The following is a 26,379-nucleotide window of genomic DNA, read 5'->3' on the forward strand; positions in this document are numbered from 1 at the left end:
AAAGGGCGGATTGGCACCGAAGCGGAGAAAAGGGACGTCACGGTTGGCGGCAGCCCACGCGAATACCGGACGTAACGGATACCCGTTAGCGCAAAAAGCTGCACATTGCGTCACGTAGGAAAAGCGGCATTTCGATTGGAGTAACTCTCAGATGTGGCAATCGACTTCGGGGAAGACTCTTTTCATAGGATCGGCTTTGGCTGGGAGCGCGGGAACAATTATCCTCATTAACGCCATTTCGATGCTTGTGTGGTGCCCAACGTGACTTTTAACTGGTGACGGTGATCAATGTCCGATTTATTTGAACGGGAATGGCGGTGAACGATTACGTTTCAATGCCGGTGACCGATAAAAAAATAATAGGGCGAAGCGTTCTGGAGCGCCTTCTATATAAACTGCACCAAGGGCAGTCACCCAAATTGCCCAAAGCAAGAACCGGCCCTGCCATTTGGTTCAAATGGGTTGGACATCTATCACCGTCAATGGCAGTTGACTGGAAAGATGACAGGTCATTTTTGGAGGCTAACATTGTGTTGATAGAAATTCGAGACATTTTTAGCATGTGGATTTTACTTGCGCGTGCTACAAAACGTATAAAATTGGTATATACATTATACTTTTTATATAATTTATTTTTTCCTGGATTCAACATTAAAACGTCATTTGTTTGCACCCCTAATTTTTGCTGCACAACAAACATTAAAAGAAATACCTCAGATATTTTTTTTAAGCCATTGCCCAACCTACAAATGAAAAACAACCATTTTTAGCTCCACCTCAATCATCTGCCGGGGGTGTGGCCAAAATTTGCACGCTAAAAAAAATGATGGCGACACGCCCATTTAAACGCTATCCTTATTGAAGCGTCCACTACGTTTTGAAGTGCTACCCAGCATTTTGTCGCATATAAAGTTGGGGCGACGGGGCCACGGGGATGACATTGCATTAGCTCCTCCCCTTCGTTTGCTCTCACTCTATCACGTCCCACGATTGTTTAGCGGGCGCACAAAAGACGCGGCGGCCCGAGCTCATTACGGAACGGCTCTAATAGAGCGCCCGGCCCGGCCCGGTTTCCCCGGGCCCGTCGTCGTGGCGACGCAGCATCCGAGAGGGGGCGGGCCGACCGGGGCGGGTCGCATGATGTCATTCCGAGGCACGGCGGGGCCCAATGGAAGCCTGAGAAAATGATGTCAGCTTTTGTTGAGCCGCTCCATTGAAGACTATAGAAGAGCCCTGAATTGAGAGGTCACCCGAGAGGGGGCGGAAAAAAAGAGGGCGACGCTGCTGGGGGAAGTGCATTGTGGGCATGCAAATGTTTTGGGGGGCCGCCGAGATGTCATGAGGCTCAACTTTCAAAACATCAAACCCAGTAGCCCGCTATTTTCTTTTCTTTTTTTTTTTTGCTTTTCATCCGGGCCTGGCAAATGCGATTGGTCGTGCGGTGACATTTTTGCACGACGTGTCACGAGTCCGTCAAGATTCCGTATGGAAGTAAACAATAAACCTTTTTTTTCTCTTTGGGAATAATTAGCGGCCTGGCAACACCACCGTTTAAATCTCATAAAGCAATTACTTTGTATAATGAAGGTCATTTTTGGACCCTAATTTTGCTCTTTTACTATAAGAAAAATTCAAAGATGAGACTATTCCCACTAAATATTACATTTCCACTTAAATATGATTTAATTTTCATCATATATTATAACACCTTTATTTTAATTAGTCCAAACTGGACTCTGATTAAAAAAACTATTTCAATTAAGACGCAAAACATACATTGTAATAATAAATTTGTTTATTTTCGGTTCACAAACATTTATTTCCTAATATTTTACAAACAAAAAAGCTATGTAAATAAATAGAATTAGCTATTGTATTGTGCTGCATTTTATTTTCTATTTCTCATCAAATTTATTGCAAAAAAAAGAAACTTTTGGAGAACATAGACCTTAATTTTTGGAATAATATATCACTCAACACCATTTTTAATTCAAAAATACCTACTGCTTTTTTTTTCTTTCTAAATTGTATAAATACTTCATTTAATTTTCCTCTTTTTGCACATTATTATTTAATGGTTACGCAACTTTTTTGTAGCAAAAAAGCACCTAAATCATTTCCAAATTTAAATAAATTTCGACCAGATTCAATGTCAAATGTCCTTTAAACGATTATCCATTGGCATGTGATTATTATTATTATTTTATTTTGATTTTTTTCAATAAGTCAACATGATTGAAATACTGGCTGGCGTCTCCACAGCAGAACGAAAACAAAGTCTGATTATTTTCCTTCCTCCTTTCCAGAGCTCGCTGATGTATGGGTGGATAACGCCGACGCCGCGACACGGACGCCGTTTGGGCGAAAGCGATGAAAGGCAGATGTCCGTACGGGAAAATATTAATCCGGAGAATAAATCGAACAATATGTCCGTCCGTGACGGTAATTTTGGCCGTCTCGGCTTCCCTTTTCGGGGCTTGACGGATCCGTTTGGTAACGTCGGAAAAATCGAATCCTCCCGCTTTTTCTCCGCCACGTTGACGTCAAAGCTGGGAGGAGCCAAGTTGGATCTCGTGGGCGGCGTCGGCGATGGAGAACGAGTCGCGACGGCGTCCCCGCGGGATTTACTCTTCGTCCTAGAAGCATCATACAGAAAGTCATGATTGACCGAGTCGAGAAGAAAATGGTCATTCATTCATTTTCTGAACCGCTTTATCCAAATTAGGGTCGCGGGGGGTGCTGGAGCGTATCCTGAATCGGTGGCCAGCCAATCGCAGGGCACGAGGTGACGGCCAACCGATCATAGCTAGGGTTTAGCAATTTAGAGTGTCCAATGAGCCTTTGGAATGTGGGATGAAAACGGAGTACCCGGAGAAAACCCACGCAGGCCGGGGGGTAACATGCAAACTGGACACAGGTGGAGCGACCTGGATTTGAACCCAGGACCCCACTCAAGCCGTCAGGCGGAATATCCAAGAATATTTCCATATATCGCTACGGGTCAATGAAAGCTGGGCAGCGGACCGCAATTAGCCCGCGGGCCGCGGTGTGGACACCACGGCCTAAACAGAAGCCCATTGTCATTTCTTTAAAAAAAAAAAAAGCGTCATTTTTAGAACAAAAATGATTACATTCATTAGTAGGTCAAGGCAATATGGCTTAAAAAAATGAAATCTGTTTTTATTTTCACTCAATTGATTTCAGATGATTTCATGCTTATTTCTATTTTGCAAAGGGCATTTCAGGCCCTTAACTTTTGGGTTTCCCCTCACCCCCGACGCCTCAGCGCTTGGAGGGGCGCCAGGGCCGCGTCCCAACCTGCCTCACGGCCTCGGAATGCCGGCGAACGCCCGCCGGGGGGGGGCCGTCGACGGCCCCTATCTCGCTCTGCCATCGGCGCATTTCGTGTACTTGTTTACCAGTTATTATTTCCCGCCAGCGCAAAGGCGAAAACACGCCGAGCCAGATTTGCACGTACGCAGTAGAGCCGATCTTAAGGGGGCTTTCGAGGTCACCGGCGCCGCGGGGGGGCCGCGGGGGGGGGGGGGGGGGGGGTCACGGCGTCATACCTGCGCGTCGATCCCGGGCGATACAACGGCGTTGTCGCGACTTGAGCTTTCTCACCCTATCGGTGTCATCGCGAGGGTGCTTGTTTACGCAGACAGATTTGAGTTTATACAAGAAGCCGGTACGGGAAGAGAAACAGAAGACGAGAAGGTGGAAATTACCTGGCTGGGGAAATCCTGGAGAAATCCACGTCCCGCCAACTTGATAGCATCTGGAATTGGAGAAAGGAAAGATGACATAAGTCAGTGGGGCCGACTTGCATTCGTCTTTGTTCATCGTTTTTCAACGCCAAATCAAATGTTAAAGGCTAACTAAGACGTGGTGCTAAAGATGGGTTAGCAAATTGCAAATTCTACATTTAGCGCCTTGTTAGGTCCGAACCAAACCGGAACAGCACCTTTTGGGCGACGATTCCCGCTGCCGAGCAACTAGCCAAATTCCATCTGACCTTAGTTTTTGTGGCTAACGCGCCACCAAAGGGGGCTTTCCGCTAACCACGTGGCTGGTTCACTATCTTCACGGACCATTACATGAGTCTGAGAGGAGGAATGACGTACGGTAGATCACCGCGAGGTCCGCGTGTTAAGCTAACGTCGAAGATTGAAGCCGTCGGAGGCGCTTTTCTTTTTTTTTCTTTTGTAAATGATGTGGCGGCTTGGCCTCGTTTGGCTTCGAGTCGACGTTGGAAGTGGCAGGATTCCCCGAGCAGACGTGTTTAGGAGCAAAAGCAGGAGTTTTGGACTGACAAAATGCTTTGGAGACCCACGTCCAAGTGGCGTTGCCGGGGGAACGAGTGCGTTGTTTCCCCCGTGACGCCCAGACGGAATCAAAGAACTTCCTGTGAAACGTACGAAACGAACGAAACGTACTTCCAAACAGGCTCCACACCCTCATGTGAACCCTTAATCCAGCCCAGTCTTAAAATCCCACTTTGAAAGCTGGATCGTGGCTTCATAACACCTAAAACCATACTTTTCGAAACCCACGTCTGTTTTCAAATCCAATTCCCAATTCCAATTTTGGCTTGCAAGCTCACCCATACCGTGAATCCTACAGTTTCTCCCCCACTTTAAAAGGGGAAATATGCTTCAATTTGAAAAATACATCCCTAAATCTGACCTAAAAACGATAACCTGAAAAAAAAACCCTAACCAGAAGCTTCACTCATTGGCTGCCATTGCTGCAACTCTGTCATTGTCTATGTTATACCCTGCATTTCCACTGGAAACACTTGCCAACGAGAAGTAGCATATACTCCTCTCGTATTAGCGAACAAGCTCCGCCATTCGCACTGACTAATGGGAAAAAACACTGAAAAAAATGCATGGCTCCGCCCAGTGCTCATAGCGACATTACACGAGGGAGTTGCGACCAGAAAGACGGCGGCCATGATGTTCTTATGAGCAGCCTCTCGCATCCGCTGTCTGCTCGTCTGTCAAAATTTGTCTCAAGACAAATATTTGCTCAAAATTGTACTCGTATCTCAAATTGCTCGTATGTTGAGGTTTGTTTTCATTTTACCGCCCGGCCGGACCGTTTTGACCAATAATCGAATCCTGTTTGCACATGCGTCGCTTTCTTGTCCAATCCTGGGTCGCTAAAAAGTCCGGGCCAATGATAGGCCAAATCTGGACTTTCCTGGTTTGAGAACCCCCCCCCCCCCAAACTCTAACCTCTATACCAGGGGCCGGGAACCTTTTTGAAAGAGAGAGCCATAAACAATTCTTATTTTCTAATGTTATTGCTAAAGAGCCATTCTCAGAATTTACAAGTAAAATATATGAAAATGTGCATTTCTTTTGTCATTTCACCACTTTTTAATCACAAAAAGTCTATTATTTTGACAACATTTTTATGCTGTTGCTAATTAATCAGTATCAATGAGAAGATGCATGCAGAAGAGTAATACAAACTAAATTAGGATTAAAGTGGTGCTAGAGCTAGTCTCAACGCCACAGTGTCAACGTGACGCTCCTATTGGTGCGTTCGGGACTCTGCTCTCTCACTAGTGATTAACATATTTGACCTCACATGTTAGTGGAGAGCCATATGCACCCATGGAAAGAGCCACATATGGCTCCCGAGCCATAGGTTCCCTACCCCTGCTCTATACGTTCACCTGGCCGAGGACCGGCGCCATTTCTTTCCATTTTTCTTTCCCTTTCTCTTTATTACTGAGCAGGAAGAACTAGAATCTCATGCGGAGCAGCTAAGGGAGGGAGATTTTTTGTTTTTCTTCTTCGAGGTTTTGGAGTTTGAAGCTGCATGCGGTTCGGCTTAGTCCCCCCGAGATGAGATAATAGTCGGAGGGCTGCTCCGGTCTTGATTAGCTGGAGGGTAGGGGCTCTTTTTTTTAATATTGCACCACTCTTTGTGCGGCGAGATTACGTCTTATGAAAAAGCGCCCCCGTCGACACGCCGGATGGGATCGGAGCCTCCCGCCTGACGCATCGTCTCGCCCGAGAGTCGTCCGAGCGGAGGTTTGAGTCTGTCGACTTAAAGCTAAATTTAACTCATCGCCCGCTATTGACGGCGGTAAACGTCCAATCTATTTGGACTGGGCGACGCGGCATGCCTCGCCGTGAAATTCGCAGTCGGTTTAAATGAATTGCGCGTCAATGGCAGGTAATGAGTTTAAAAAAAAATCTAATTTAGAGTGTTGTTGGGGGGCAAAAGCATTTTTAAAATTAATGTTGTTTTTAATTGACATTTTATTGATTTATGAATGTGAAATTAACAAAAAGAAGGTTCAACATGTACCCAAAAATTAAAAATCTACAGATTGTGTACATTGTATGCACCAAATTTCACTCTTATCCTTCCACAGATACGTACGTATAAGTGTACACATCACCAACAACAACAAGAGTGGAGACTTGCGAGCCTGTAAAGAAAAATCTAGCGTTTCATTTTTATTTTATTCCTATTTTTTTTACGAACATTCTACAGTATTCATTTGTGAACTTGCTATCAAACAATAAAAACAACCAGCGTTATTAGGAATCACAACTACCTTGTATTCCTATTTTTTAAACATTTACTTATCATAATTTACTTTTAAAAATTAAAAAAAGCAACGTGAGAGCGCTATTGGTGGCCGGCCATAAACAAATAAATACAAAAACAGAAGATCCAAGAGATTTAACTGATCAACCATGACAGTTTGTATTATTGGATATCATTTCTGATGGTCCATTAATTTACCATTTCCCCCCAAGTTTTCCCAGATGCGTAAAGGCGCTCCTAATGAGGCAACTTTCAAGGAAGCTTCCACAAAGCGAAGTACACAAAGTTCCGGTCTCGGGAATCGCTAGCCAATCGAATCTCAGCCAAGGAAGACAACCAAGTGGAGACAAATAAATATGGACATGTGCGCACCAAAGCGGCGAGCCGCCACCGCCACCGCCGCTCCAAAGCGGTCACGTGAACGCGGCCACAAAGCAGATTACAACTTCAAACCGACTTGCCTTCGTGTTCTTACTGGGGTTTGCTTACTTCAAACTGGCAAAGAAGTAGAAAGGCCGGAATGAAGGTGAACCATTTCTTTGTCGGAAGGTAATCGCAGAGCGTTAAGCCGCGTTTCCAGGCAAGCCGGGCTGCTATTCGGCGAGCTGGCCCGTGGAATGAGACGCCTGCAGTGACATGTTCGCCGTGTGTTTGTCAGGAATGCAGAAGAGAGAGGACGCCAAAATTATTCACCTTCCATGCGGGTTACTGAGTGAAGGGGGAAAACTCAAACGGCATCTGACGGGGTTTTAACGCACGCATCCGTCGCCCAATATAGAGGCACCGTTACAAAAAAAAAAAATAGGCCAAAAACTAGGTTGAATTTTAGCTTTTTGTGTGGGCTATGTTGGACGATATTTTCCTAATTCACTGCGAGCCAATAAAAAGTGAGCTGCGGACCACAGTTTGAACACCACCACGTTGACGCTAACACTGGCTACAAATGCTAACTCTTGTTTATACTTAAAACAAGCTCGGAAATCTGCGGCTCATCGACTCAAAATCACAAAGAATAGTTCACATTTCTTGTTGGATTTCAATTAATCAACGAGCCAGCCTATCCCGAATCGGAAAAGCTGTTGCCGAGCAGCCGGTACACGGTCGATTGGTCGCCAGTCTTTTGGTCGCCGGTCTTTTGGTCGCCCGGAAGCTAAGTGATAATTACCATTTAAATCGTTGCTTAAATTCCCTAAATACAAACTGCAAATTACTATTTAGTCATACTTAATGCCCTAGTAATTATTAGGCTAAAGAAAAGCTCCAAATTTCCCGGACTTTTATTGTTTTTTGTTGGAGAACTTCTTAAGACCCTGACTGACGCTAGTAGCTTCTTAAAGGGACAGCGCATGTACATACAAACTCTTCTACACTCACACGTGGGCTCAGTGAAACTGCTCGTTGGCATTGTTGGCTTTTATTGATGCGTAGACCGTGTTGTTTTACCTTGTTTTGTCGCCAGTCTTTTGGTCGCCCGTTGTCGCGGTCGGGGCGACCAAAAGACCGGCCACCAAAAGACGGCCACCAAAAGACGGCCACCAAAAGACCGGTGACCAATCGACCGCACACGATGTTGATGCTAACACTGGCTCCAAACGCTAACTCTTGTTTATACTTAAAACATGCTCGGAAACCTTCCTCGAACCTGCGGCTCATTGTCTCAAAATCACAAAGAATAGTTCACGTTTCCTGTTGGATTTCAGTTAAATTCATCAACAAGCTTATCCCGAATCGGAAAAGCTGTCGCCGAGCAGCCAAACAACCGTTCGGCGATTACGGTTCTGAGTCGCCGTGCGCAAAGCGCCAATGAAATGAATCCAATCCAAACCGCGGTCCATGATTTGTGCACTGTAACTGAAAAAAAGGTCGGTAATTCATCATTTCACGGATGTTTATTGGTCATTAAAACACCGTAGAACTAAAGTTCAGACATCCATGATAAGAAAAACGGTTGACATTGGCACACCTTAACACAACTTTGGCGTCAAATAAATAACCGTGTCGTATCGTTATCTGGGGAGCATTTCCTACCCTTGGGCTAGGCATTTTTTGTGTTACATCATCCCCGAACGGTGCAAAAACACCTGAATTTAGAGACGAGGAACCTCGGTGTCATAGATGCACATCTGGACTAATTCTGGACGGGGATTAGCTCGGTTTAGAAGGCGGTTCTGAATGTCATTCCTTTAGCAAGAAGCAGATACGCGCAATCATTGGCGTCGACTCGGGTCCAAATTTCAGTTTGGGATGGGAATTTAAGAGGATCATAAAATTAGAGTCAGGCCAAATGGCAACACTGGCAAATTTTATAGTGACGGTTACAGAGCGCAACAATGGCGGATGATTATGATCCCGTTTGCGACAAAACATGACCGTCCTTTTTTCTCTCCGGCCGCCGAGAAGTAGCGAGCGGCGGCGGTGCCCACGGGAGCGCTGAAATGTTAGTTTTGGAGTCTAGGTAAACAGCGGCTCGCTCTCCCATGGTGGGCTTGTGCCCTACAAGTCCAGTAAGCACATGTTTCCCATTGTGGTTAAAAGGAAAGGGGGGGGGATTAAAGTGGTGCAGGAGCCAGAATGGTGGGCGCGTACGCCCCACGGTGGGCTCAGCGTGCCGTTGGGAAGTCGTTGGCACAATCATACGATGGACTCGGACCGATTCTGGGCTTTTTGGAGGGGTCGCGTTGACAAGGATTCTGAATAAGTGTTAAGACATTCATTCATTTTCTGAACCGGTTATCCTCACAAGGGTGCTGGAGCCTATCCTAGCCAACTACGGGTGGGGGACACCCTGAATCGGTGGCCAGCCAATCGCAGGGCGCATTGAGACAAAGAACAACCAATCAAAGCTAGGGGGGATTTAGAGTGATTAATTAGCTTAGCATGGATGATTTTGGGATGTGGGAGGGAACCGGAGTACCCGGAAAAAACCCATGCAATCCCAGGGAAAACATGCGAAACTCCACACAGTGAATACTGACCCGGAATCGAACCCACGACCCCAGAACTGTGAGACCGACGCGCTAACCGCTCTCACCCCAGCTAATCGCAGGGCGCGAGGAGACAATCACGGATAATTTAGTACCCTATTAGCCTAGCATGCACGTTTTTGGGGATGCGGGAGTACCCGGAGAAAACCCACGTGAGCATGCAACCTGCACGCAGTGAGGAGCGACCCGGGATCGAACCCACGACCCCAGAACGTTGACGCCAACGCGCTAACCACTTTGATGTTGACAATTTTGAATAATAGAACTGCCCAAGAAATACTCTTGTTGTTGTTTAAAAGACAGTTTGGGCTCAGATGTAGCCAGCCACGTCACCAAAATGCTGGGATGGAAGCCTGCCCAGTTTGGGCCCCACTGGGACCTTCTGGCCCAGTAGGCCACATGCAGGTAAGTACAGAAGACAGTTTGGAAAGCAAGAGTCTGTGACCGTCAAGCCAATTAGAGGACAATTTGAAAAAGGCAAATCGTGCGACGGGCCATTGAGGAAGCCACGCGTAGTCAAGCAGATCGAGATTTGACCACAAGCCGCCAATTAAGAAACACCCCACGACATTCGCCCGCAACCGCCGAAAAAATTCCTTCTGGGCTACGTCGGGGAAAAAAAAATTGTCGTGAATTTTTGGACTGGGGGGAAAACCTCACGTTATTGTCGCAACTTTACAGGACGAGTCGACCCGACGTTGCCAGATCCAAAATTCAGCCTCATGTTAATTGTCAGCAGGGATAGGCTCCGGCACCCCCCCCCGTGAGGTGGAGCGGCTCGGGAATAAATACATTTCATCAACTGGAAATGATTACATATAAAGTTATTCCTCCAAACGCATGGAAAGGAAACAAACAAAAAACTGGAATAAAGGGCGCATGGAGGCTAATCCAGTGGAGGATTAGGAATAGGCAAATATCAGCCACGATAAACAAATGACGAAGGTTCCCAGCGTGTGCGGTTGGGCGCCCCGACGAGGTCTGGATCCAATCCCACAGTGTTTATCAGCGCGAGTGGACGCCGCCCCTTGGGAAAAGCCCTGGAGAACAAGTCCAAAAGCCAGAAAATCCATCAGTCCTACTGGCTTCTAAAGTTTCAGCGTATCGTCAAGCCGTCATCGCTTAACTAAGTTTACCTGTGTTTTCCTTACACTTTACGTCAATGCTTACTACTTCCCGACGTTAATACGCGCGCCTATACAGAAAAGGACCAATCAATCACACACGTGCATTTTGTAACGACAATTTTAGGACCAAACAAACCACAAAGACTTGCAATGCTGTAAATCAAGGGTGTCAAACTCGCGGGCCACATTAACGTCAACGCCATTTCATGTGGGCCGGACGGACCATTTTAGATCTAATATCTAGATTTGTTTTGATTTTTCTAAATTGGATTAAAAGAACTGGATCAAAAGCCCTAAATAGTCCGTTTTTATAGATTTAAAGCAATGTTTATTTGAGCTTTTTTTTTCTTAGTATTGGAAAATGTCTTTTAATCATGTTTTTTTTATTTCAAATGGAAACAAAATGATTTTTTAAAGTGGAAAACGCAAAATAGATATAATATTTAGATTTTTTTAAATAAATGGATTAAAAGAACTGGATTAAAAGCCCTGAATATTCATTTTTTTATAGATCTGGATCAATGTTTATTTGAGCTTTTTTTTAAAAATATTTTTAGATTTTACAAAATGATTTTAGAACTAAAAACACAGAAAAAATGGATTAAAAAATTATAATTATTGATTTAAAAGGGGGAAAATCAGGAAATGTAATGTACATCTATAATTATTTGAATTTGATCCTAAAACAGAAAGTCGCCACTCATGATTTACTTTCTCAGGCCACACAAAGTAATGCGGCGGGCCAGATTTTGACGTTAATGTGGCCAGCAAACCACCCCGAGTTTGACAACTTTGGCGTAAACAACTTAAAATGATCAAAAAAGTTATAAAATACGGCAAAAACGTATACGTTGACAGGTATGAATTTTGCACCCTGGGTGGAAATGCGGAATAATACTTAAAATAAATGCTAATATAATTGAAAAGAAAAAATTCTCTCCTGTGCCCCCACGTAGATGGCGCCCAAGGCGGTCATCCAGATTGCCCATAGCAAAAACCGGCCCACGAGAGCCATTAGTATTTACATTACGAGTCAACATTGGGGAGGAGGCCCGGATTTTTGGGGCATTTTTTTGGCTAAATATTGATCGTTAGCATGTTGCGCGTCGCCGAGGAGGCGATTGAAGAATGCCAATGATGGACGATGTATAATTTAGCATTAGCAGACGGCGACATCTGCTCAAGCAAAGTTGGAGCCCGGTTTCGGGACATTGGAAAATGTTTATTTTTCTCGCCTTTTTTTGTCGCCGCTCACTCAGCGCAGTGTACAGTGTGGCTTGTGTCAACACGGAAATGTACGGCTAGCAAAATATTGACTTGCTGTTGGAAATCTAACTTGACAGGGACACCTAACTATTTTCATCCCGGGAAGAAAATTCACCAATGCGTCCATTCATTCATTCATTTTTTATCTCAGCGATCCCTCGTGTAAAAATGTAATAATCTAATTCAAGGGTGTCAGACTCGGGTTGGTTCGCGGGCCACTTTAACGTCAACTTGATTTCACGTGGGCCGGACCATTTTAGATATAATATTTAGATTTTTTTTTTTTTATGGATTAAATGAACTGTATTAAAAGCCCTGAATATTCGTTTTTTTATAGATCTAAAACAATGTTTATTAATTTAATTATTTGTTTTTCATTGCAAAAGGAAACCAAATTTTTCTTTAATTATGTGCCATATTAAAGTGGAAAACAGAAAATATTTTTAAATATTTTTAGATTTTACAAAATGATTTTTGAACTAAAAACACAGAAAAAATGGATTAAAAAATTACAATTATTGATTTAAAAGGCAGAAAATAAGGACATTTAATATACATCTATATCTATCATTTTAATTTGATCCAAAAACAGAAAGTCGCTACTGATGATTTACTTTCCCGGGCCACACAAAATAATGCGGCGGGCCAGATTTGGCCCCCGGGCCGCCACTTTGACACATGTGAATTCTAATCGATTTGGCGCCGATGCTAACGAGCTAATTTCACAGAGATTAATCTGTTTTCAAGAAATTTACACTCTAAAAGAAGTAAACGGCAATGCTAATCAAAAATATGCAAGAAAATTGGGCAAATTTTCCACTCCTATACAAAATAAATTCCAATTGCCGAGCGCTTGCTAGCTTAACGCTAACACACAATCCTAAAGCCCCTGTAAAAAAACATAAAAACCAAGTTTAAAAGAACTTTAATCAAATAAATTTATTTTTTCTGTGCCAGATTAACCTAGCGATGCGCAAGTTAACTTTTGGAAGCCCGAACAAGACTTCCCGCGCCGCAATCCTGCTTTCTTTCTTTCTTGATTTCCAGTGTTAGAATTGAGTAGCGTTAAAAAGCCACCATGACGGCATGTCGCCTTCCACGGCCGCCTGGCTCGCCATGCTTTGCCCGCTGAGTCGAGTTCCACCAAGCCTGAAGGACTTTGGCTACACAAAAGCCATCTGGAGTGCGACTTAGCCGCCAAATAACTCTTTCAATGCGCACTCTGCGTGCTCGGGCCTGGCGGGGGAGGGGGGGGTTGTACGCCGGGGTCGCCGCCGCCACCACCACCGCCTCGGACACATTCTGGACCTTTCTCCCCCCGTGGCCCCGCCCGCCGCCTCTCCTAATCCCCGGGCCTACGTGAGCGGCTTTTCCCGAAAGCTCGGCACGCCGAGAGGGGCTGGCGAGACCACCTGCTCGTCAAACTAAATTGCAGTCGGCGAGGGCGACGGGGGGAACGGAGCAAAAATGAAAACCGAGGTGTCTGAAGCGCTCTGTGATCTCGGCAAACAAAAGAACAAATTGCGTCGGGACCGACGGCGCTCCCCCCCCCCGGGGTCAAAAATCGGCGGACGGAAACGTGGGCGAGGCTTCCGTCGTCGGCGGTGACGAGAGCCCACCTTTCATCTGGGCTTCTTTTGTGTTCCCCTCGCCACTCCGTCGGGTTACAATTGGACGTTATTATGATTTCAAGCGGCATTATTTTCGCCCGAGCCGCGGGTCCGAGCACTCTTCGGAAGCCGGCGCCGCGGCGGGCAATTTAGCGGCCGAGATAAAAGAGCCGCGGCCGCCGGAAAACATCGGCGTCCGAGCGCGGACGTACGGTGCTTTCATCTTGGGCCATTTTGGTTTTCGTCACAACAATCGCTTCGGAAGGCCCCGGTGCGGAAAATGACGTCCACGTGGAAAGAATCCACTTTATCGAGGCAACAAAAACGCTTGAAAACCCAGCAGGTGAAAACTGAGCCTCCCTCGTCTCAGACCAGCTGATGGTGAACATCGGCGGCCATTTTTAAATGGAACTTTATCGCAACTAGTGGAAAAACGTTGAATGGTTTTGTCAGTTGAAAGCGATGCTTACCTTACCCCCTGTCACCCTCTTAAAATAATCATTTCAAAATAGACATTTCTTTACATAACTGATTCATTTTTTTTGCGTTTGCTCGCTCGGCCTCACGGTTCTGCGGTTGTGGGTTCGATCCCAGGTGGGTCCTCACTGTATGGAGTTTGCATGTTCTTCCCGGGCTTGCATGGGTTTTCTGCGGGTACTCTGCTTACCTCCCACATTTTCAAAACATGCACGCTAGGCTAGCTGGTTGAACACTAAATTGGCTACGATTGGTTGTCTTCTCTCTCCTCGTGCCCTGCAATTGGCTAGCCACCAATTTGGGGTGTCCCGAGGGCAGCTGGGATAGGCTCCAGCACCCTCCGCGACCCTTGTGAGGATAAGTGGTTCAGAAAATGAATGAATGAAAACTTGGAATTAGGCAAGTCGTGACCGGACATTTCGTCGACGGACGCTTCGTTGCCGGACTCGCAAACGATTGTTTTTAAAATAAAAGGCAATAAATAAGATTATTTTATTAAAATTTATTAAAAAGAAGACAAAGGAAATTCACATATTCTTTATTAAAGAAAATAAAACAGCAAAAACTGCTCGACAACACATGAACATTTGGGCGTGTGCAAGTACTAAATGTGCTGGTCTCTAAGCACACTCCACGTTTGGAAAGACCCCAAAAAGAATGAACGTGACATCTGAGTTATGTCACGTTGATTCTTTTTGGGGTCTTTCCAAACGTGGAGCGCTCAACGTAGGAACCGTTTCGTGCGTAGTGTGCTTAGAGACGAGCACATTTAGTACTTGCACACGCCCAAATGTTCATGTGTTGTCGAGCCAGTTTTTGCTGTTTTATTTTCTTTAATAAAGAATATGTGAATTTCCTTTGTCTTCTTTAATAGTACTTAAGGTTAGTGATTAAGGTTAGGCGAACTGTCTGGCGACGACGTGTCCGGCGACGAACCGTCTGGGGACGAAGCGTCCGGCGACCAAGTGTCCGTCCATGAAATGTCCGGGTACCAGGCAAGTCGTCAATGTGAGTTCTCCAAATGATACGTAATACCGAATTAACTTCAAATTTGAACATCAAGCAAAAGTTGAAAAGCAACACATTTTTTGGAGCCGTGACCCCGATGTCGAAGACCAAATCGGAGGTGGCGCCACTCGCCACTTTCACAATTCGATCGGAAGTGTGGCGATCGAACAAAAAGAGCGACTTGGGGACCCCGTGGCGCCAGAACGCCAAGCGGCGCAGTTAATGACGGCCATGTTTCCCAAAAGTCGCCCATGCGTGACCGGTTGTTTTAAAGACGGCGCGGCGAGCCGACGTGTGGCCGAGGCCGGCCGGCGGGCGGGCGGGCGAGCGGGCGGAGCCTGGGCTTAGGGCCCGGGGCCCCATACCGCCTCGCCCGCCCCATTGGAGAACCCCCTCCACTCAGCTCGCTCCGCTGGTCACACTGCATCAGCTCCCGTCCCGAGGCCGGACACTGATTTATGGGACAGGAGGATTACGGACAAGCCGGCCGTGAGGACCACCCAGATGGCGGCGTGGGGCGGCGTGGGGCGGCGTGGGGCGGCGCGGGGCGAGAGTTCCCCGACCGCCGTGCACAAATCATACACGCTTGAAAATCAAGAACTTTACACGTCATAACAAATAAGGTTCTTGAAAACATGACGTCCCGTGATTTTTCTTTTCTTCTTCTCTCGGGGCACTCGATTGGACATCGTAGGGTTGATCGGAATACGCCGGATTAGAGCCAGCATTTATACGAAAAAAAACATCTTTTTGTTTTTATATAGTAATAATAGAGTATTTTCCAAGCTATAAGTCGCATTCACAAATGTCTTTGCATTTCTTATTGATTTCAATAGCTTCATTTTTTTTTTTTGCTTACATACATATTTCATACAAAATTTGTTTAATTGTATCATTTTTCAAAGTGAATAAGGGGCAAGTATTCAAGTTTGTGGAACAAATGTTGCCAATTTAATGTAAAATGTCTGTATTTAAGAAAAATCCAAGGTACCAAACCACTTCTGGAACCAAATAATTTCGTAAGTAGAGGTACTAATGTAGTTGTCTGAAAAAAAAGTTATTTTAACAGATCCCTATTTAGCCTTTTAATTCTTTAAAGTGTGAAGATTGTGGAATAAATTTTAATCCAATGTAAAATGTGTCTCTATTTACGAAAAATCCATGTTACCAGACCCCTTCTGGAACCAAATAATTTCGTAAGTAGAGGTACTACTGTAGTTAACTGAAAAAAATCTTTTCTGTTAACATTCTCTTGTCATTTTACAATTATTACTTGAACGTGTTCGTGTGATCAAATAAAGAACGACCCTCCCAAAAATACCACTTGCTCCAGTGCGACGTGGATATTTATTTATTTTCCTCTTCATTGTGTAATCTTTGGCTAGTGTGACTTATCCTCAGGCGCGACTTATAGTCCGAAAAATACGGTAACTCCAATAGGTCTCAGGAGAAAATATTTTATTTTTTTATTTTTTATAAAAAGGTCTACAAAAGGAGTCGGCGACTCTGGATTTCATCAACACTGATTCAACACTATTGCAATGTTTAGTCATTTAAGCGGCAGGCCCAGACTGGCCCAACTTGCATTCAGTGCCTGTAATAGTTTTCTCATTGTCAAAAAAAAAAAAGAAATAAAGGAACCAGGGAATGAAAGTACATATTTGTGAGTTGCCGGGGCACATCGGAGAGATGAAGTCAACGCCAGTCGGATCGGACGTGGCGCATGCATTCCTTGAACATACCAGACGAGTACGCCGACCGACCGACCGACCGACCAACGGACGCTCACCTGCCCCCGGGCTAACGACAAAAAACGCAAACAGCACAGGCGCGCACTTGCCTCTCCGCGTACAGGAAGCGCAAACAAAGCGTGTGTGTGATCGGCATATTTTTAGGCCGTTTTGTGAACACTTGGCTAACAGTGCGCAATACAACCACGCGCGAGAAAATCAACCCACTTTTCAATTCGTCATTGGTCGCCCGTTGAAAATAGAAATAAATTTTGCAACAAATGGGTTCTCTTTTCAAATGCATTGAAAAAAGATCCCCATTTTGCACACTCCAAAAATGGGGTCAATGTTTCCACGTGGCCGATTGACGAAGAAAAGCGTCCAATCCAAGGGTTCACGTCAGTTCAAATGCATTTTTAAAAAATTCACGGAAGTGAAATCTTTCCGAACTAATGAATGATAAATTGATTGGCGGCCAACGACGGCAAGAGACGTCCAATCGGCAGCTTGCAAAGGAGCGCAAACAAATTCCTGTCCGTTTCCATGGAGACGAGGCAACAGCGTGTCAGAAGCTGACCCGTGGTCGGGGAACAATTCATCCCTGTATCCGGCTCCCAAATGATTGGACAAACAGACAGTCCTGCCGAGTCAAAAGGGGCCCCGGGGGAGGGGGGGTGTCGTTGGATGGGTCGCCCTGACGTTTGGAGGATGGCCAAGCCCCCATGAGCGTGCCCGCCGACACCGCATTTGACTAAAAACTTTGGTTTTATGAAATGAAACATGCCCATCCCATTTTTTCTTTAGAACAAATAGATCCATCTGAAAAATTCTTCTTTTTTAACGAAATTCCTCTCCAAATGTCACAATCGGACCCCATTTTCAATCACGTGGTGGGATTCTTTTCCTAAATGAGGAGTTTGAAGCCTCGAGCCTGTTTGGCAAACGTCCACGCGCGCATGTTTAAAAGCTGCACTTTAAATAAGCTTGTCTCGGAAGTCTTAAAGACGTGACGTCTCGTGATGACAGCTAACTTGTTTTCTTTTTTTTAAAATGGGAGACCAATGCCGTGAACAAAGACCCCCGAAGGGTACTCACCGTTGCATCTTTGTGATTGGATGAAGCATTCGGGGTTCCTTTCCGGAATTTGGATTTCTTTCACTGTGGAAGAAAGAGAGGAAATGTTAGACTTATAGAAGCATATTTTTGGGTGAAACGTCCAAATTCCCCAAATTCCCCCCGAAGCCCCGCCCCCAATTTGAAAAGAGCTATCACAACATTTTTTTAAGAAAGAGCTGACGACAACAATCAAAAATTATTATTTTTTACAAATGAGCTGTGTAGCACCAAAATAAGGTTGCAAAAAAATTAAATTGAAACAATATTTTACACCAATTAACGAATTAATGATTTAAGATATTTTGGGGAGGTTTATTGCACTTTATCCTTTTTTTCCTGCAAGGTTTGTTTCAATAGTGTAAATGAAAAATACATGCTCTTTTTATACAGATTTTAGTGACCACATTCCACTAAGAGTTAACATTCAAAAATGTCAACAAAACGTCTGCCTTTGACGGACACAGACGTCGGATGGCAGTCAATGAACGAAGGTTGATTCGCTGCCGACCTCCCATTTCGAATGGATTGGACGTGTACTTGTGGTAAACTCATTTCCGGGACACAGCTACACCCCGAATATGTACCGAGTGCTTTACAACCCGCTTTATAATTTTTTTTTTCTTAAAAAGCGTGGAAAATTGGTACAAAATAACAGACGATCGGCGGGTGGATTCCATCAATGTCACGTCATGTAGCACCGGCTTCAATAAAACATAATTGGCTTCCACTCCGAGTTATCGCCATTATTTTCCCACTCGGGAAGGATCGGGCTCGGCCAATATTCGGGTGGAATGCGCGCGTGTGGGCGGGGCTGGCCGGCGCGCTACCGGTTGTCCCAAAACTAGCGGCGTCGGTGACGGCGCGGCCGTAAACGCTCCTTTAGGGAATCTCCCGCGTCGACGCCCGGGCCAGAAGCGGCACCCGTTAACGGTAGGTGGTGGAAAAAAATGAATCCGGCGCCAAAACAGATCATTAAAAATGTAAAAATAGCAAAGCTCGGAATCGCTTCTCAAAAAGGTGGAGTTTTTGGCTGTTGGCTTCTATTTTGAAAGGCCATTCAGTCATTTGGGTGCCAAGGACGGCACGGCGCTAGGCAAGCTGTCCCATTTGGACTCGGAGGTCTGGCAGCACAGTCGTCATAGAATGGATGGGCGGTGCCATAAAAAAAATCCAAAGATGAACAATTAAGATCAGTTGTATTAGTTGAAATCAATTGTCCAAAGTAGGCAGTGAGTATATTTCAATTTTTATTGGATACATCTGTGAAGCTTTAAATCGCATTGTACTTTATTTCTTATTTATTGATTATTTATTATTATTATTATTTATTGATTATTTATTCATTATTGATTATTTATTCATTATTGATTATTTATTCATTATTGATTATTTATTCATTATTGATTATTTATTCATTATTGATTACTTATTATTCATTATTGATTACTTATTATTCATTATTGATTATTTATTTATTATCATTTATTTATTATTATTTATTGATTATTCATTTTTTATTATTTATTTATTATTTATTAATTATTATTTATTGATTATTTATCTGTTCATTTGTTGTTATTTGTGCACTTCGTGGTGAAGCTTTCAATCTCATTACAGTAATCCCTCGATTATCGCGCCTTTACTTATCGCGAATTCACTACTTTGTGATTTTTTTCCGCTATTAATTATCTTTTTTTTTTTTTAGTTCATAAAAATGCGAAAATCCACGCTGAGACTCGTAAGCGGAAGCCACTTTTGAAAAAAAAAAAACGCTCATTCACGTCAACGAAAGCGCCGACCCAGACTCAAATGACGTTTGCCTGTTTTATTCTCCGCCATTTTGTGTCTTGATACGCATTTGGGGATCGACGACGAGTCGCTCGGATGCCCCGAGGCCAGCCTGAGCCGATCTGGCGCGTCAAGCGGAAAGCATGCACACGTGTCTAAAAAGAGCGGGCGGTGTCAACGCCGGCCGTGGCGAGGTGAGGCGGGGATTGCAGCCATCCTCCGATACCGCCGCGGGAAACGTCAGACAGGTGCGGCCCTCGCCGCCGACGCATTCCCTTCCCGTTTTGAGTTGTTTGTACTCTTGAGTGGCAGCTCGTCCTCTCACCTGGCTGGATCAAGCTAGCGTAAACATCTGCGGGCGGGCGGGCCTCACTCGCTGGCTGGCGTGTGTCACTGTCAGGAATTACAATGGCGTAATGTCACGGCCAAAAGCCCCGCGGCGTAATACCGCACACCCGCACATTCGCCCCGTCAATATTGTCTTTTCTTTTGTGTTTTTTTTTTCTCTCTCCTCGGAAGTCGTGAAGCCGATTCCTGCCGGTGCCGCTTCGGGTTTACGTACGGCGGAGGGTTGGGGAAACGCAGGTGGTCTTTGTAGCCGTTTTAGGACCAAAAGTACCGCGGCGCCTCGAGCTACCAGCGATTTGAGATTTGAATCCGTTGAAAGAGGACCGCTAAACTCACGTGGAATCGTTGATTTGTTATTTTTCCCAAAAAGAAAAAGAATAGATGGTAAATCAGATTAAAAAAATGAACAATATTTAGTCTTTCTCGGGGTTTAGCGCGCCGGTCTCACAGTTCTGGGGTCGAGGGTTCGATCCCAGGTCGGTCCTTACTGTGTGGAGTTTGTTTTTTGGGCTTGCGTGGGTTTTCTCCGGGTACTCCGTTTTCCACCCACATCCCAAAAACATGCATGCTAGGCTAGCTGGTTGAGCGCTCCAAATTGCCCAACCCTAGCTATGATTGGTTGTCCTTTTTCTCCAACGCGATTGGCTGGCCATTGATTCGGGGTGTTCCCTGCCTGGTGCCCGTAGATAGCTGGGATAGGCTCCAGCACCCCTGCCACCCACATGAGGATAAGCGGAATGGAAAATGAGTGATTGAATATGCAATTCCTGTACTTTTACTGGAAGTGCAATTCAAAAATATACTCAAATTTTAATTTCTTCAGACCCAAGAGCCTATTTTGCACAACTGTGGCCGCAAAATAAGCTCACTTATATCGGCCCAAAAGTATTTTGTACTCAGGTCATATCGCACTGAAAAAAAATTGAACTCGTAAGTCATTATAAGAAGAAACAAAGGTAGCAGGATTTTGAATTAAATGAAACTCAATGAGGTTTTTTTTGCTATGTAAACGTGAAAGTAGGTATGCGGGTGCGTGTGTGTGTATGTGTGTGTGTATGTGCGTGTGTGTGTGTGTGTGTCAGGCCTTTGAGTTGTTTGCTCTCGTTCGCAGACTCGTTCGGAGAGTTTGAACAGTGACGTGCCGGAGCCGTGAAAACAGGACGTGCAGCGGCGCCCTGTTTGCTTAAGAACACCCAAAGAATGGGCCGCCGTTTGCAAACAAATCTCCGGGCCCGCATTCCTGCCCGCCCGTCCGTCCGTCCGTCCGTCAAACGCTCACCTGTCTCGCGGGACGTGACAGGCGGCGGAAACGAGCGGTTAAGCGCCGACGGCTTCCGAGCGCGTACGACGCCCTCGGGGGGGCGGGAGGAGTTTATAGCCTCTCGTTAGCTTACGTGTAAAAAATAAATCAATAAATAAATACATTCCGGTGGTGCCTTGGAGTTACGAACATGCAATGCTTAATTTTCTATTTCAGTTGGCAAATCTGTACACTGCCCCCTGGTGGTCCATTGAATTCAAGCAAAATGTGCACCGTATTTTTTGGACTATAAGTTGCACCAAACAAATAATGCATCATGAAGAGGAGAAAAGTATTCATAAGTGGCATTATTGGGAGGGCATTTGTTTAATTTGATTGGAAACCAAAGAGTGAAAAAAGAGTGTGCTTTATAGTCCGGAATATACGGTCTTTTGTTACATACTTTGTCAAAATTGTGTATAAATGCAAAAATGATTTCAGGTTTTAAGATGAGGTCACTTAAAGTAAGTCATTCGCGACTGTTGCATTTCTTGGTGGAACTAAACTTAAACACGATTTACGTTATTTTTCACGTAAAAAAAGCAAACAGGTTTAAATCAGACCTATTCGAGTCATTTTCACATTTTCTGGACATACGCAAACTATGAAATCATAACGCCTCACAACATATAAGGTCAAATTCCCTACTTTAAATTTTTTGTTTACATTCTACCATCCTTATTCGTTCCACCGAAAACTTCGTTGTGATGTTTTCCCCCACATTTGTCTCGCTTCTCCTTACATAACGTCGACAAACAAACCCGGGGATCGAACGCCCAAGTCCGGCGGGTGGAAATCCGTCCAACGAGGGGCGGTCGGAAAAAGAGGGGGAGAAAAAAGGAGAAAAAAAAAATAAAAATCAAACCCCTCCCCCTTTGCCCCCGTATCAGAGCGGCCCTTGGGAGAACTGGATGTGATTTGTATGTGTGTTTTTCAAGAGGGGTCCTCATAAACAGCCATGAAAGAGGCCCCCTCTATTCAGCCCACCAGCCGCGATGCGCTTCACTGGGCCCGCCTTTTGTTTTGGTCTTAAACATTAAAAAAAAGAAGCGGGGGTGCGCGATTATTTTGATGTGTCCGGGGCCGTGTGATGCCATTCCATTGGGTGCCCAAAAAAAGAGGCTCCAGTGGCGCTTGCAGTGATTTAAAAAGAGTGCGTGTCGGAGGGAGGCGGCTTGGGGGCGCAAATCCCGTTCGGGGGGCCGTAACTCCATCGTATGCAAAGTCGCCAGTGCCGTCCGTGGAGGTTAAAACAAAAGGCGGCCGGCATTCCTTGGTCACGTGACGGGGGGGCGCGTGGGGTCAGGAAGTGCGCGCAACTTCCCACGCCGCCTCGCCACGTCGCCGCGCAGGTGCCAAGAGATGAGTCGGAGGAACGACTGCGACTTCCTCGACGACGGACGGATAATTATTTGGTGCCATGCTGAGTCGAGGGGAAGTATTTGGGAATATTTCGCGGGACTCTGGAATTTTTAATTGGGCTTCTTGATTAACCCTTTTAAAGGGCAAGTGACGGTTTTAAGGGTGAATTCAAGACGGGGAAGACTTATTTTGGTTCAGAATTTTGGGGGGTGCGTTTCCAATAAACGTTGCAATTGCAGGATTTGACAATGTTCGTACGCATGTCCAAACGGAGTTCGGTTATTGGACAAAACGGTCTGGCCGGGGTCAAATACGGAGGTCAAAGACACGTAATTGGGCATATTTTGCTTCATGTAGGCTAGAATATTATTGGCCAAAATTTGATGTTAACCTATGTGAAAGTCAGGTCTCAATTATATGTATTTTAATAATTCTCAATATTGAATTGTTGTCTATGATTTTGAATAAATATTAACTTAAATTTAGAGTTGGTAGTCATGGCCCCCATTACACTCTAAAGTAGATTAAAAATATATATATAATAGGTATCTAATTTTCCGTCATTGACAAAGATCGACATCAGATTCTTTAAATTTGACAACATTCGTATGCATGTCCAAACGGAGGTCGGTTATTGGACAAAACGGTCTGGGCGGGGTCAAATACAGAGGTCAACGACACATAATTGGGCATATTTTGCTTCATGTAGGCTAGAATATTATTGGGCAAAATTTGATGTTAACCTATGTGAATGTCAGGTCTCAATTATAATAAGAATAATATGTATTTTAATAAATATTAACCCTCTATATTGAATTGTTGTCTATGATTTTGAATAAATATAAACTTAAATTTATAGTCTGTCTCAATTATAATAAGAATAATATGTATTTTAATAAATATTAACCCTCTATGTTGAATTGTTGTCTATGATTTTGAATAAATATAAACTTAAATTTATAGTCTGTCTCAATTATAATCAGAATAATATGTATTTTAATAAATATTAACCCTCTATATTGAATTTGTGTCTATGATTTTGAATAAATATAAACGTAAATTTATAGTCTGTCTCAATTATAATAAGAATAATATGTATTTTAATAAATATTAACCTCTATATTGAATTGTTGTCTATGATTTTGAATAAATATAAACTTAAATTTATAGTCTGTCTCAATTATAATAGGAATAATATGTATTTTAATAAATATTAACCCTCTATATTGAATTGTTGTCTATGATTTTGAATAAATATAAACTTAAATGTATAGTCTGTCTCAATTATAATAAGAATAATATGTATTTTAATAAATATTAACCCTCTATATTGAATTGTTGTCTATGATTTTGAATAAATATAAACTTAAATTTATAGTCTGTCTCAATTATAATAAGAATAATATGTATTTTAATAAATATGAACCCTCTATATTGAATTGTTGTCTATGATTTTGAATGAATATAAACTTAAATTTATAGTCTGTCTCAATTATAGTAAGAATAATATGTATTTTAATAAATATTAACCCTCTATATTGAATTGTTGTCTATGATTTTGAATAAATATAAACTTAAATGTATAGTCTGTCTCAATTATAATCAGAATAATATGTATTTTAATAAATATTAACCCTCTATATTTAATTGTTGTCTATGATTTTGAATAAATATAAACGTAAATTTATAGTCTGTCTCAATTATAATAAGAATAATATGTATTTTAATAAATATTAACCCTCTATATTGAATTTTTGTCTATGATTTTGAATAAATATAAACGTAAATTTATAATCTGTCTCAATTATTATAAGAATAATATGTATTTTAATAAATATTAACCTCTATATTGAATTGTTGTCTATGATTTTGAATAAATATAAACTTAAATGTATAGTCTGTCTCAATTATAATAAGAATAATATGTATTTTAATAAATATTAACCTCTATATTGAATTGTTGTCTATGATTTTGAATAAATATAAACATAAATTTATAGTCTGTCTCAATTATAATCAGAATAATATGTATTTTAATAAATATTAACCCTCTATATTGAATTGTTGTCTATGATTTTGAATACATATAAACTTAAATTTATAGTCTGTCTCAATTATAATAAGAATAATATGTATTTTAATAAATATTAACCCTCTATATTGAATTTTTGTCTATGATTTTGAATAAATATAAACTGAAATTTATAGTCTGTAGCCATGGCCCCCAATAACACTCTAAAATAGTTTTTTTTTAAATTTTATAATAGGTATTTAATTTTCCGCCATTGATAACGATCGACATCAGATTAGACGCCCAATCCGTTTTGACGGGGAGGGCAACCTTCGATTGGCCGTCACCGAGTGCCCTTTTAAGTAGTGGGAGGAGTTTGCTGAAGCCACCCAGAATTTGAGCCTTTGGGTATTCTAATATTTAAAAAAACGTTGAATTGAAGACGATCCGTGTCACGAAGACATCGGCGCGCTGTCCGTCCATGCGTGGAAATCTAATAGGCATGAGAGAACGGCAGCGTCAACAAAAGGGAGCGGGCCAAACTAAACCACTTAGGGATGAGTGGGCGCCTGGAAAACAGGCCCGGTCTTGTTCCGCTAAATTGCGCTGCAGCATCCAGTCTCCTTCCGAACATGACCGTTACCCAACAATGTCAAAACGACCAAAGAAGGATCGTGTTTCGCACATATTGCAGATCACGTCTTTGGATTACGACCCCCAAAAAAGCTCATTCGTTCATAGTAAACAGGGAGTCGTGAAAGATTTTTCGGACTACAAAACGATTACACAATCATAAGGGAAAAAAACTAGAAGTTGCCTTGGAGGATGAGTCGCATTTTTGGGAGGACATTTTTTTCAATTCAACAATAAAATGTTTGTAAACATGAAAAAACAAATTTTCAGATGACTACAGCTTAAAAAAAACGTAAGTTGTGGGTGTTCCGAGGGAGGAAAAAAAATATATGCACTCGAGTATAAGTCGCAACAAAGTATGGAAATAAATGCGGCCTATAGTCCGGAAAATACTGTATTTGCTCTCATTTTTGACACGATATGGTTAAACTCGCAGCCTATTTTTTTTGTTTTTTAAACACAATTTGTTGGTGGTCAGAGAGAGCAAAAAAAACACATGCACTTGAGTATAAGTCGCAACCAAAGTATGGGAAAAAAATGCAGACTATAGTTCGGAAAATACGGCAATTGACACAGGACGGTTAAACTGTCAAACAAGTGATTCAAAATTGCAAGATTTTTGATTGGTTGACTGACCATGACCAGTCATGTAAAAAAAAAATGTTAATGTTATTCATAGAATAACCCATTGACGGCGATAGGCGTCCAAACCATTGGGAGGGTTGCCAGCCCAGCTCGGATAGATTCCCCTTCTACTGCTGTCAATGCCAAAAAGGGTTCAGAAGAAGAAAAAAAAAGTTTTCCTTTGAATTCATGTTTGACAGTTATTTCATTATTACGACTCATCTCAAACGTCATTAAATCTGACAGCTGGCGAGGTCAAAATTTTGTTGATGATTATCTCGGGATTAAGGAAATAGTCTCGGGTGTGGAACGCCCCAATCTGGCAACGCAGAATGACACAGCAAAAAAAAAAAAAAGTTGACATGGCCGAGGAAAAACGAGAATTTTAGCCAAAATCTCGCAAGCGGCGCACGTTTCAAGGA

General features: G+C 43.2%; 1 long non-coding RNA gene across 1 annotated transcript in view; it reads right to left on the bottom strand.

Moving 5' to 3' along the window:
- LOC144088710 (uncharacterized) overlaps nucleotides 1-26,379 on the bottom strand; it is a 106,095-nt gene that overhangs the window by 56,313 nt on the left and 23,403 nt on the right. The window contains exons 2-3 of the long non-coding RNA XR_013304925.1: nucleotides 17,871-17,933; nucleotides 3,729-3,778 (exon numbers count right to left, since the gene is read on the bottom strand). This is a non-coding gene — a long non-coding RNA (uncharacterized LOC144088710). The remainder of the gene's footprint in view (nucleotides 1-3,728; nucleotides 3,779-17,870; nucleotides 17,934-26,379) is intronic.

This window comes from Stigmatopora argus, chromosome 14, assembly GCF_051989625.1.
Source record: "Stigmatopora argus isolate UIUO_Sarg chromosome 14, RoL_Sarg_1.0, whole genome shotgun sequence".
In the NCBI taxonomy this organism is placed as follows: Eukaryota; Metazoa; Chordata; class Actinopteri; order Syngnathiformes; family Syngnathidae; genus Stigmatopora; species Stigmatopora argus.